Consider the following 12,040-nt stretch of genomic DNA (forward strand, 5'->3'; position numbering starts at 1 on the left):
GTACATTTGGGACTTTTAAATGTGGCAACTGGAAGCAGTGCCATTTTATTTCCAACACCACAAGTATTTTTTTGAATGATTTAAACATGGATATTATATATAACCAGAGGTTCAGCTGCAATTCTAAAGGCGTATTCTGTTTAGGTGTATGTGATTCATGTACCTGCTTTTATGTTGGTAAAACTATAAGAAAGCTAGCAAGCAGAATTTATGAACATTCACTAGCGATTAGAAAAGGGACACTAATAATGCCTTAGTGAGACATTCTCTACAGTGTAATAACTTTAAGAAATTTAGATTTTTTTGTGCTGGGCTCTGTTGAAATGAATGACTTCTGTGGCAACTGAAAAGTACTATTAGAGTGCTGAGAGTCTGTATGGCAGCTCAGGCTTAACGCTGATAAATGTCTTAGTCCGAGACTGTGAATATAAAATGTTTTTTTGCAAGCACAGAGTTTATAAAACATTAAACAAACAGCTCTTGATCTATATAGTAATGTATATAGTTATGTATACATTCATTAAAGTTTTATGGTTTTAGTTTTTAGTTGTGTTGTTTCTTTACATTTCTTTGAACATTAACTAATTAAAGGTAGCTGGGGAATGGTTGTTTTCTGAACATGTGATTTGTTTGGTATTGTTTTTACATGATGAAACTTGATTCACTAGTCAAATCTGAATGAAAGCACTCATTAACAATACTATTGACTCCTTATGTGTTGCTTTCTAGAAGCTTTTTTTCCACTTTCTTGCATTGTTTAATCTAAGCCACTTTTTGCTTTGGTTTTTCTTAACTATCTGTCTCACTGCAAATATCGGGTCAGTTGTGCTGCATCCTGATCTGAATCCAAACTGATCATCTCCCATCTTAGTTTCAACTACTCTGCATATTTGTTTATCAATCACTGTCTCCAAAATTTTCATGCAATGTGACAGGAGTTTGATACCTCTGTACACCCAGAGTTGTGAATATCCCCTTTGTTCTTGAACACTGGCACTAGTATGTGTATTCTTCAGTTATTTGGGGCTTGCCTTTCTCTCCACTCTGCTATGAGCACCCTCATGAGCTATTTCTCTCCTATCTCACCTAGCATCTTTATCATATATGTTGTGACCTCATCTGAGCCTCTTGCTTTCCCTAATGTCATTTTCCTTAGTTTTGTTCTTGCATCTTCTATAGTGAGCTCTTCCTTTTCTCTCGTCATAGGCTATGTCTGGGGCAGTACAACTTCTGTAGGGTTTTCTTCATTCAGAAGCTGCTGAAAGTACTCCTCCCATCTGCCTTTGAAGTCCTGTGGACTGGTGAGCCGGTTGTTACTGGCATCCTTTATGAAGGGTTTCTGACTATTTTCTTTATCTTTCTGTCTTTGCCATGCAACCTGATATAGTTTTGTTGTGTCATCTACTGAGTCTCTTTCTAGAAGCTGGTAAAGTGCCTTTGATGACTTGTTCTTTGCTGTTGTGACTCCTATCTTAGGTTCTTTGTTAACCAACCAGTATTCCTTTCTAGCCTCTTCTGTCCTTTCTGTCTTCCAGGTTTTCCGTTACTCCTTCTTTCTTTTGATGACTTCTTGGATTTCTGCATTCCACCACCAGCTTTCCCTTATGTACCTTATTTCCATACCTGGCTCGGCCATATATCTATTCTGTAGTTCTCACAAATACTGTTTTGAGTTGCTGTTATTCTTCTTCTTCTTGAGGTGATGGACCCCCGAATAATTTCTTGAACATTTGTGCTTTCTCTTCAGTCAACTTTCAGGTCTACATCCTGGTCTCTGTTGGGCCTGGAGCTTTCTGTGACCACAGCTTGCAGCAGATTGTGGCATCCAGTGGTTTAGTCTGTAGGCTAACTGTTTCACTGGGGATGACTTTCCAATCATTGATTCTACCCCAAAACCTTTTCCTTACTAGGAGAAAGTCTACCTGATTTGCATATTGGCCGCTGTTGTATGTGATATTGTAATTGTCTGTTTTGCTGAAGTATGTGATGGCAACTATCAAACCATTTGCCAGACAGAAGGGATAACAATGCAAACTCTTAATAGGCAGTGGCTGGAGGTTAGAATCAAACCTTGCACTTTGTGCATAGGGAGTTGAAGACCTTAACCATTCTGCCTACTGGTCTATATGTGCTGCCCATCCTACCACCATTGATTCTCAAGGGTGGCATGGTGGTGCTTATCTAGCTAATACTGGGTGTTTCACCAACATCATGGGTTTTGATTGTTCATCTTCGTTCACTGTCATGCCTGTGGCCATCCCTGTTACATTAATACATCATGGCTTGGCCAGTCTGCATTGCCTTACTCTTCCAGTGTCCATTCCAACTCCTCTGACTATCACAGTTACACCTGGCATTCAATGGACATGCATCAGACAGGCTGTCAGTTGATATTTCATGACTGCTATTTTATGTTACAATACATTATTTCCACCAGGTGTCTGTGTCCCATGTGTATGACTTTTCAACATTTATGGCAGTGTCTCTAAGGCATGATCTACATGGTGCTGTGCAGGCCACAGTCTGCTAAGCTGTGTCTGCTGCATAATGATAAGATCCTATATGTTGGCCACTTCAAGCTCCTGAGGTTGTTGAATCCAACCTCCTTAGGCCTTGTGGTCATTCTTTGCAAATCATGTACAGTTTAAGTGCTGTACACATGGAGAACTGGTTAGGTGGCATTTAATCTTGAGCCTTGTAGCATACAGACTGTTTTATTATCCTTTTTTCCTGACCCCTACATTGTTTTTAGTTTGTCGTTGCATATTTAACTCCATTGTTCTCCTTTGCAGACTGTAATGTCAGTCCCTGTAGCACAAATAATGGCTTTTGCTTTTGTGTTTCCTTGATTTTTATGTGTCCTTATTTATTTTGTTTCTCTCTATTTACATTTCAGTTTTATGTAGTGTCTCCTGTATCAGTGAATGTAATGTGGCAGTAGCTACCACACCATACACCTGTCTTGCTATTATATGCTGGGTCCCCTAGTTGTTTTCAGGCCAGCTTCTCTGTGGGGTGATATAAGGGGGTGACTTGAAAACTTCTCTGTCAAACCTGGTGGTCCTTCTTCAGTGCAGGGTTTCATTAGCAGTGCCAACATCTGTACCTTCCAGTATATCAACCAACCAGTGCGGAAAAGGCCTGGTGATGACCTTCAAGGATCATTGGCTGTAAATCCACAATGGCACCTATGTGTCCTTGTTTGACTGACAGAGTTACACAGCTGTCCAAACCTGACCAGTGGGCCACATTGGCTATTTCCAATCATGAAAATGGTCACAGAGGTAACTGACAGGAAGCCAGTTTGATGGTCCCCCTGCCATAAACAGACTTTACAACAAAAGGAAAAAACTGTTGCAGAAAAGAGGAAAATTCTAGGATACAAAAAACTCCCATACCAGCCTCAATAAGAAGCTGAGGTTCCTCATAAAATCCTCCAAAGCTAGTTATGAAAATAAAATTGCCAAAGATTCCAAAGACAACCACAAGGCATTCTATAGCTATGTCAAGAATCTAAATGGCAATGTTCAGATCTGCTCTGAGCTACAACAGAATGGCATTAAATATCCTGATTCAAAGGATATTACCAATATCCTGGCAGATCGATTCAGTGCCAACTTCACCCTCCTCTCACCCCCTAAAGGGACATTCTCAATACCGAAAGTTTGCCAAATTCTGATAATAATGGCCACATAGGTAAAAAACGCACTCTCCAAAGCTAAGAATACAGCATCCATGGGACCAGATGACATCCCGGGTTGTGCACTACATGAACTACAAAATGAACTGGCACCTCACCTAAGTGTCATGTTTAATCAAAGCATCACCTCAGGCTTCATGCCCACTGAGTGGCGCACAGCTACAGTTATCCCACCTCACAAGAGGGGATCCACCTTGGATCCCAGGAACTACCGCCCCACCAGTCTGACAAGCCTTATCTGCAAGGCCATGGAAAATATTATCATGGAACTTATAAACAAAGACATTGGCAATCTTCAAACACTGGACCCCACCCAGTTTGGGTTTGTGAAGGCCCAATCTTCTCTCCTGAAACTGATTGACTTCTTTAAATCAGTCTCCAGAGTTGTGGGCAAGGGTAAGGCGGTACACACATTCTATCTGGACCTCGCCAAGGCCTTCAACACCATCCCCCACTCCGGAATCATAGATAAACTTACTAAGTTGGGCATTAATCCCTACATCACTCAATGGGTTGCCAACTGGATTACTGACAGAACCCACACTGTAAAAGTAGCCAACTCCAAATCCAGCTCCAGACAGTGACAAGTGGAGTACCTCAGGGTTCAGTCCTGGGACCGCTCTTGTTTGGCATCTACTGCTCTGAAATACAGGCCAACACTAAGGGACTCTGGCTAACAAAGTTTGCAGATGACTGCAAACTGTGAGCCATTATTGAATCCCCAAATGATGTGTATATTCTACAAAAGGGCCTTACAGAAACAGATTCCTGGTGCCAGAGCCATGGGCTCAAGCTCAATGCCAAGAAATGTATAGTTATCCCCTTTGGGAAAAAACATGCACCCATGAATTACCACATAGGTGGCAGCACACTAAACACCAAAAGTGTGACAAGAGACTTAGGGACACAGGTGGACAGTGGTCTCATCTTTGATAACCACATCACCACAACAGTCAGGAAATCCTTCTATGTGGCACACCTCATCACTAAGGGCTTTTTATCCAGAAAAAAGAGAGGTAATTGTCCCACTGTACTAATCCCCTAATTAGACCCATTATAGAATACAACGCCCCATTTGGTATGTACCTCTCAAGACATCTGCAACAACTGGAAAGGCCATAGAAATACCTCACTAAAAGAATCACTGGCCTAAAGCAGATGCCCTATCCTGACCATCTAAAAAACTCCAGCTATATTCTGTTGCATATGGTCTACTCAGAGGCAATCTCTGCTTAACATACAAAGCCATGTCAAGCCCAGAGCTGTTGGACATGCTACACTTAAAGAAATCCCAAACCCTCAGAGCCACATGCTTCAGGGATCTAAACATTGTTATCACAATGAACAAAATATGCTGGAGGGATAGGTTCCTGACCCAGAGACTCCCCAGACTCTGGACTAGACTGCCCATACATGTCAAGCAGAGTGCCTCTTTGGCCCTCTTCAAAAGGAACCTTGACGATTGGATGGGAGAAAGGAATTTCACCCCGAGGATCACTTCAGTTGCCCTGCTAGACAGGTGTCCAGGGAATAAATATTGTGGGAAGAAATAGCCAGGGATTTATTATGGCTAGGCTTGTATAGGTCCTAGGGCTGATAGCCGAGTAGCATCCTATGAATCTATGAAGCTATGAGTGTGATCGCAGCAGTCAGCCAGCACCTCACCTTATTCTCCATTAATGGGTTCCCTTTCCTCCCCAGTTAGTACTACAGTCCTGTCCATTACCAGCTGTCCCCCTTTGTCTGTCTGCGCCTTTCCTTTCTGTTCAATACTCAGTTTGAGTAAGCATCACCTCATTCGTCTTTGTCTGTGTCTTCTGTCTGCTTGCCTGCCATAATAACCATTTCTAGTTACTCATTCCTAATACTTATGGTGGAAAAGTAGTAGGGGCTTTGCTATTTAGCCATTTTCTGTGTTTTCAGCTGTGCTTGCTGCTTTGTGCTGATTCATAAATGAACAACCATGTCACAAGCATGCTGCAAGCCCGTTACTGTACTCATGAGGTCACATGAATGCCATTGCACTGTCCCACTCATTTAATGACCTGCTGAGTTTTTGCCATCAGATTCCATGATTAGTCTTATCCAGTCATGCAACATTCCTTTGGCTGAGATGTTAAACTGAGGAACCATCTGCTTGAGCTGGTGGTAGCACAGGTGGATGTAAAAGATCCCATGTCATCAGTCAAAAATAGTAGGGGAAGTTCTCAAATGCCCTGGCCAAATTTCCCAAAGGAGTATAAATACCACCTCAGGTCTCCCTTGAAAAGAGGCTACAAGCCTAGTGGGACTAACCCAGACAACATAGGATAAATAAATAAATTTCTCCTCGTTAAGCAGCTTTGGGCTATATTGTGCTACTCTGGCTGTGCCTTTTGGCCTTTACATGGCTGCATAAGCAATTTGTGAGAATCCTGCCCATAGTTTGATGTGGAAGCATAGGAATAATGGGGTGATGTAGAGGTCAAAGCAGTAAGCAGTTTAGTATAATATTTTTGCAGATATGACTAAAACTTATTAACAAAGGATACTTTAGTTGTGAGAGATGTTAGTATATGAGGGAAATGAGGAGATGGGTGACTGCTTTTTATATGAATTACATTGGAATACGTGTATTTTAGATAGTGGTGCCCCCCCCCCCCCACACACACACACACACAAAAGTTTGTGAAGTCTTTGTTGTTAGCAATGATACATTCTGCAGATGATTACATGTGATGGAGTAGATCACAATGAGATGTGTTAAACAAATCCTATTGTCACCATATATGTATTTATATTTATATTTGCTGAGAGAAAGGGTGGGTATCTGGTATGTAAGCACACTTGTTAATACAGAAAAGCAGTTTTAAAATAGCACATGATATTTTTTCAATACATTGTTTGCTTATATACTCTTTGTGATGTGTTTGTAGTTTAATTACCAGGTTTCCCCCTGAGGAGATGTTACTAAATACCTAAGCATGTCAGCTTGTTTTGAGCCCATAATAGTAATAAGAATTATTATAATAATAATAATAATTAAGGTTAGAATTTTCAGAAGTACAAGAACATTATAGGAAATGCTGCTGATTTTGCTTAATTAGCTGTAACTCTTCTGATGTGGTGAAGGCCATGAATGGCTTGCAGAAAGCACACAAAGAAGTGTTAGGATCTGTAAGTGTTATGTGCAGAGCACCAGTAGAAAGACCCATCTCACATCCTTGGCTGTACTGGTCTTAGACCCCTATGCTTCTTCGTTCTCTCCTAATGATTATTATGGTGGGTGGTCTATTGCTTTTTTAAACAACAGCTGTGACAAGGAACGTTAAGGTTGCCAACTCTTCTTATCTTGAACTTTGCAGAACTGAGAGGGATCCATCTTAATGCACAGAGTCATGGTTTGCTTACCTTATAATATGAAATAACTTGTTAGACATCCAAGGATTGTAAGATTTCAAACAAATGTATCAAGCTAAAGATCCAAACAATTTTCAATATCCATATTAATTGTGCAATGTTTGTTATTTTTTCTAAGTAAACCAAAGAGGCAAAACTCAGTAAAATAACATTTAAAGCTTTCTATTGTTCTTGGAACTTCCTTAGATTTATGTATTTTGGCCTTTTCTAAAATTCATTGCATTTAAAAAGCACATTGATTGTCATAACACTAATTCATTACATGACTGCTGTCAAAATAAATACACGTACACTTTTGCTACTAACAGAATGAAACACAATAATTTTCTGAATATATGTTCAGATTTTAAGAGACTGTGAGAGAAGAGCATTCCTTATGCCCAGCCACTGAGAAATTCTTCAAAACTTCTGACTGCATTTATTTTAGCAGTACTGAAATTTCTAATCACCCCCTCCAATAGTTCTATGTACCACTTCTAAAGTCTAAAATCTGAAAACATATGTATAATCAGTTTATTCAATATGACTAAATAAATAATACAATGCCTTTTGATTTTAATAATTTTCATATTAATTCATTTGTTTTCACTTAGTGCTCCAATGGTCATTCACAAATTAAAAAGCCACATTTGCATATTGTAGTAATTTGCACTTTGAATCTCAGTTGCCATAGACCCTGTTTACATATCTAGACCTATTAACACGCTAAAGCCCTAATGAACTAGTGACAATAGGTTTATAAAGCATTACCACTCCTTATGTTACTGGTAAAGTACTGAAAAACATATTACTAACTGCATAACTAAATATTGGCATATTATCAAGAACTCAAGGATAAGCCAAGGTCTGTGTTTACCAGAATTTGGAATTTAAGGGTGCTTTCACAGAATTGTTAGGTGATCCTGTCAGCGTTTAGCCAGATAAAATTAATTTTCATTTGAAGAGACTGCAGTGTTTGTCGGTATGTTTAAATCTGTATTCGATTTTTGTCTCATTGTTACTGGAAAGATATATGCAACCAGATACTGGGTAACTGTGCCACATGGTGTGTGATATATGCTGTAAGATGTAAATTTGGAGCTTTTTATGTAGGAAAAAACAATGTTAGCATGCTGGGGAAAGATATGTGAATCCCTGAATGGCATTAAAATGAAAAAGGTGGTTAATACATTGCACAAGCATTCTGAGTAATGTAGTTATAACCATATGTTCAAATTTCAGATGTTAGAAGTGACACAAAATGCTTACCGATGGGGGATGGTGTGACAGCTGGGAAAATGCAGTACTGAAAAATTAAACGCACAGGTAGCTTTTGCTAAAAATGCATGGTAACTATGAGCTTAATACAGTTTTCATTTTTCTTTAGCATTTTAGACAAAAAACAATAATGGGATTTTTGTTTATGAGTAGTAAGGGTACTACAGTTATATTTTTGGTGATGGTTGATGACAGTTATCTCCTAAAGAAGAACGTGGCAGATTTTTTTAAAACTTTGATTGGATGCATGCTATATTAAAATGTAATGGCTCTGATTTGGAGAGACGTGACTTGCACAACAGGGGAGAAGAAAAACAAGCACAGATGGGGAACATGCATGCAATGATACCATACCGGCCTATGAGTCAGCCTTAGGCTTTGGAATACTGGCCAAGGCTATTGGCACCCCCATAGTGCCTTATTTAGGAGAGTCTTGAAGGTGAATACCAGCTCCATAAACAGCACAATAGCAGATTCAATGAGGATTATGCTACTCAACACCAGGGGTTGTGATCACAACATGCATGCACTCACAGCACTCTTCAGGATGGACAACATCAACATCTGTGCATTAAATCTGTTTTAAGGCTCCTGAGAGCACACCAGCACTGCCAGACTACAACCCATACCACACATTTCAGCCACAGAACATGGACTGACAGACATGGAGGGGCTGTATCCATATTCATCAGGGATACCTATACCTCCAGGTTAGTGGGGCAGCATGATACCTCTGTGATCATCCATGTGCAGCTAACATCAGCCACAACTGCAATGTGGAATGTGGCCTGCAACGGATCACCCTCCATGACCCAGGACCTCCACTCCACCTACCTGGAGACAGCGGAGAACACAACAGTCCTAATGCACACCCTGGCATTGGTCGATGTCAACTACCATACCATTAACTGGGAAAACTACTCCTGTACTCACTTCCAGGACCAGCGCTTTCTGGAATGCATCACCTCATATGCCCTGTATCAGGTGGTAACCTCCTTAACGTGGGGTGGAAATTACTAGATGTGGTCATTACCAACATGGGCAACAGGTGCACCACAGCGGAGGTTAACCGGTCACTGGTTAGATCTGACCATGAACTATTCACTGTTTCCACACCCTAGAATCTCCCCCACCCACGGATACCACAGTGTATACCTTTCCTACAGCTAAATTTACACTACAAGTGACAGGGGTGGGAGGGTTTCACAGCCCCCACTCTAAGGGGAAACACTGCTCAAGATACTGACAGATTTACAAATGCAGTCTATAAGCACCTACATGGATGTATGGATCACATCACTGGTAAACCAAGACTAACTCTTCCTAGACAAGGAACCTGGTCTGGTGGACCTCTGCAATGAACAGGCTATACTACAGAAGTAGGACAGTGTTCCAGACACACAACAAATCCCACGAAGGGCAGACATCTGTGACTACTATTATTATGATACGTAGGTCCCTCATGACATCATTCAAGGCTAACATCAACAAGAGAATATGTAAGGAATGGAAAGATAACCACAAAGCCTTCTTTGGCTATGTCAAGGATCTACGTGGTGACACACAGATTTGCACTGTGCCGGTGAAATATATCACAAAATATGCTGACCCTACTGATATCACCAACATCCTTGCAGATACATTCGGTGCATACTTCACCCCCTGAAGAGCCCACAACACTACCTGAAAGGTACAGTATCCCAACCATCAGAGGCACACAGGTGGAAATGACCCTCTCTAACAGCAGAACACAGCGTCAATGGAAGCAGATGTTGACCCAGACTGCATCTTGCAAACTGTACAGGACAGCCTGCCCCCCACCTATTTAGGCATTCCTACCTCAGCCTCTCCACAGGCTACATGCCCATACAATGGCATGTGGCAACAGTTATTCCACACCATCAAAGTGAAATCACAACTGACCATGGTAACTACCACCCCATAAGCCTGACTAGCCTGGTCTGCAATGGTATGGTTTGCATCCTCATGGCACTCATTAACAATGATATTGGTAACCTTCGAACATAGGACCCAACCCAGGTCAGCTCGAATGAGTGCAGTTCATGCCTACTGAACCTGTGTGACATCTTACATACAGTCACCAAGACATTAGATGAAGGGGGAGGTGGTTCACACATACTACCTGGACATCACCAAGGTTTTTGACATCATGCCCCACTCAGGTATTATTGATAAACACACCAGCCTGTACATTCACCCATACATCACAGGTTGGGTTGCCAATGGGCTTACACACAGAACCCACATGGTACGACTAGTGTCTCCAGGTCCAACTCTTGAACAGTCATGACTAGTGTCCCACAGGACTCAGTCCTGGGAGCCCTACTGTTTGGCATATACATCTCAGATGTACAGACAGACACAGGTGGACTACAGCAGACCATGTTTGGCAATGACTGCAAACTGGGAGCCATGACTGATAGTCCAGCTGACACGGACATCCCTCAAGGGGCCTCATAGAGAACGTCACTGGGTGCCAATGACATGGCCTCCAGCCAAGTGCCCCTATCTGCATGGTCAATCCATTGTGGAATTGGCACCCAAATATTAACACATGAGTGGCAGCCACTTTAATACAAATGAGGTAATGGGGCATCTGGGGACTAAGGTAGATAGTGATCTCCCCTTTGACAATCATATCTCCACAGTAGTTAGGACATCCTTCTATGTAGGCCATCTGATTACTAAAGGATTCCCATCTAGACATACTGGGGTTATAGTGCCCCTTTACTCATCACTCATCAGTCCCATTATAGGGTATAATAACCCATGTGGGATGTACCTCAGAGGACACGTCCAACAGCTGGGGGGATCCATGAATGTACCTCACCAAGGGGAATATTGGCCTCCAACATATGGCCTATGCAGCCGGACTGAATAAACTCCTGCTTTACTCAGTGGAATCTCGTTTACCCAGAGATGATCTCTGCTGGCCAACACAGCCATGTCAAACTCAGGCTTGATGGATATGCTCCAACTATGGGAATCTATGTCACAGCAGTAAGCCACACACTGTAGTGAGCTGACCTTGCCACAACAATAACCAGAAGATGCTGGAGGGACAGCTTCCTGTCACTGACACTCCCCATACTTTGGAACAACATCCCTAACTACATTACACAGAGCCCCTCACTAACACCCTGCAAGAGAAACCTTGAATGGTGGATGGGGAACAGTAGATGCGCCCCAGGGATCCCGACATTGGCTCTGCTCCACAGTGGGATGGTTATTGAATCAATGGGGTGGCAAAAGCTGACATGTTTTGGCTGGCCTTATGAATGGCCTCTGGCAGTTAGCCAAGTACCAACCTATGTATCTATACATACAGTATCTGTATATGCTGATAGCTTAATTTACTGTCCAGGTGTTGACTTACCTTGTGCCAATGGCTGTTGTGTGTGCAATAGTTGAGAGCTGCCTATATTGGATGCACACAGTAGACTGCCTATACATGACAATTTACAGATAGTCATGTGTGTGTGCCATCCATTTTTACTGTCTGTGCAGGTGGAGAAAGGTGTCAGTCCCTAAGTGCCTGCACTGTCAGTGTGTGTGCTATACGTTCCCTCTTTGCCAAGGCATGGGGATACTGGCCACGCCTCCATCTGCCTACTGGGGCTGGCTCAGGGTGTTCGTGGTCTGAGTACCTCTGTGCCTATGGGG

This window comes from Protopterus annectens, chromosome 1.part1, assembly GCF_019279795.1.
Source record: "Protopterus annectens isolate FY-2018-M chromosome 1.part1, PAN1.0, whole genome shotgun sequence".
Taxonomy (NCBI): domain Eukaryota; kingdom Metazoa; phylum Chordata; order Ceratodontiformes; family Protopteridae; genus Protopterus; species Protopterus annectens.